Here is a 3,145-nt window from a genome sequence, read left to right on the forward strand (position 1 = left end):
TAAATGCAAGGTTGGTGATGACGATGATGACAATAATAACGAAAATCATAATAATATTTATAATAATTATAAATAATAAAATAAATTATACTTGTAATAAAATCACACTTAGGGTTGGATGAGATTTAGACGAGATGAAAAACCTGCAACCGGCTTCAGATACGAGATTGTGAATAACAAAAATGAAAAAATATACGCTGGGGTATCTGCTATAGATGGCGCTTTCGACCTGTCAGTCAATGGAAATTTTACTAAAAATTATCTGTCTATGGTTCTAAAGGTGCGGTAGTAGCCTTTTTTTAAATTAACTTTTTAATGGATTAATTTTTTATGAATTTTTTCGAATTTTAAAATTCATTTTCTAGATTAAGTTAACTTCAAAATTGGACCCAAAACGTCAAAAAGTTGAAAATCTGATAGCCATAAGGAGCGTCCAATCAAATTCACTTCCGGTCATTCAAATCGAGAGAACCAATCGGGAGGAAGATAAATATGTCAATGGCCTATTTAAACTTTCTTTCATAATTGCCTCAAAAGAAGAATTGCCAAAAAGAAATATAAGCGTGTTCTATACGGTAAAAATTTTTAATAATATTAAAAATAAATAAATAAAATCATAAAAATAACAACAATAATAATAATAATAACAATAATAATAATTCTGTCAATCATCAAATTAATTATTATTTTTCTATTTTCTCTTAGTTAATGTCCAAATATGGAGTTGAAACGTCAAGCGCATTTCTAGTGAATCCTACATTACAAGGTTTACACTTAAATGTTTTGTAATGCGTTGTAATGTTTTGTAAGGTTTTGTAAAACATTGTAATGTACACGCACACACACACGCACACTTACACACACACATACTCAAAAAAGCTTGGATCTTCTTGTTAACCATCAAACGATTTACATTTTACAGAGCCGATTGTTAAGTTGATCCCCAATTTAAAAACATCATCATCACAATCATCACCATCATCACAATCATCATCATCAAAAGTCCCCGAATGCACGCACAAACCCATCTACATCTATAAATTCAACAAAAATTTGAATTTTGGCAAAATCGGCGGGAAATTTAAATTTTCACTATCTTTCTATCACAAAGAGGAAGACGATAGAATGACTAAAAGTAAAGTTGGTAATAAAAATGATGGAGATTATCGATTAATCGGTGATTTTATTAGTTTTTCTGCTGATGAAGCGCTACGTAATAACGTGAGTTTTCGATATTGGTTGATAAAATCATTTAATTATTTATTTTTAATCTTTTAATAATAATGATAATAATAACCTTCTCTCTCTCTCTCTCTCTCTCTCTCTCTCTCTCTCTCTCTTTCTTTCTCTTTCCGTCTCTTTTTTTGTTATTCCATAATTCAAAATAAAAATATTGTTATATTTAATTTTATTATTTCTAAAAAGGTTTTCCTTAAGACGCCACCCTCAAAATTGAAATCAAACTCAATGACGTCATTTGAAATCAGCCAATCAGCGAACTCCATCTGTTCCTACTCTATCTCTAATGATGAAAAATTAAGCGCTACACCAACTAACAAATTTGTTATTATTATTATTAGTAGTAGTAGTAGTAGAAGTAGTAGTAGTAGTTGTAGTAGCAGCAGTAATGTGTTTGACATTATTATTACATAAATAGTGAAAAATACATAAATTGTTAATTACATACATGCAGCAATTGCTTACACACACACACACACACACACACACACACACACACACACACACACACACACACACACACACACACACACACACACACACACACACACACATACATACGTACATGCATACATACAGGTATACAAAGATATACAAACAATCGAAGCTAGCGACGATTTTGAAGAAGATAGCAGCGTTAATGATGATGATGATTAAGATGATTTGTTGTTGTAGTTGATATGTAGAGAGATTATGATAAAGTTATAGTATTTTAAGATTGTAGTTAAATTAGTGGTTAAACTACATTTACACGACAACCACAACAACAACATTAATAATAATAATTATTATTATTAATTATTAATTAATAATTATTATTATTAATTATATTATAATTTTTTTTTTCAGAAAAATACTTTTTTGACACAATCTGATTTAATTATTAAACCATTTGTGGGTGAATCGCATTTGAAGAAACATTTTAGTGGTTGGTTTTTCTACATTTACATACACACACACATACATACAAACACACATACATACAAACACACATACATACAAACACACATACATACATACATACAAACACACATATACATACATACATACATACAAACACACATACATACATATACATACATACATACATACATATACATACATACATACATACATACATACATACATACATACATACATACATACATACATACATACATACATACATACATACATACATACATACATACATACATACATACATACATACATACATACATACATCATACATACATTCATACATCATACATACATACATACATACATACATACATACATATACATACATACATACTTGGTTCCCTTATTGAAAATAAAATAAATAAATAAATAAATACATACATACATACATACATACATACATACATACATACATCATACATACATTCATACATCATACATACATACATACATACATACATACATACATATACATACATACATGCATACATTCTTCTCCACAAATATCAAAACTCATCATCAACAACAATAAGGTACAAAACAAACTCGAAATATGTAAACACTTTAACGAACACTTCATAAACATCAGCAACGAACTTCTTTCTAACCTACCTTCAGTTGATACAGATCCTTTGTCCCACATGTCACCGCCTAATTCTCACTCTATTTGCTTCCATCCGATTACTCGCTCCGAGCTGCTAACATTAGCTGGCAAGTTGAAAAACAAGAAATCTTATTCAGATGATGGATTAAATATGTTTCTTGTAAAAAACATAATATCCAATATAACAGTACCCCTTCTACATATTTTCAACTTATCTCTTAGTTCAGGAATTTTTCCGGACTGCTTTAAAACCTCGAAAGTTATTCCCATATTAAAAAAGGAGATAATGCCGACATTAATAACTACAGGCCGATTTCTCTACTGTCTCCGTGTCAAAATACA

The sequence above is a fragment of the Helobdella robusta genome (assembly GCF_000326865.2).
Source record: "Helobdella robusta unplaced genomic scaffold HELROscaffold_37, whole genome shotgun sequence".
In the NCBI taxonomy this organism is placed as follows: domain Eukaryota; kingdom Metazoa; phylum Annelida; class Clitellata; order Rhynchobdellida; family Glossiphoniidae; genus Helobdella; species Helobdella robusta.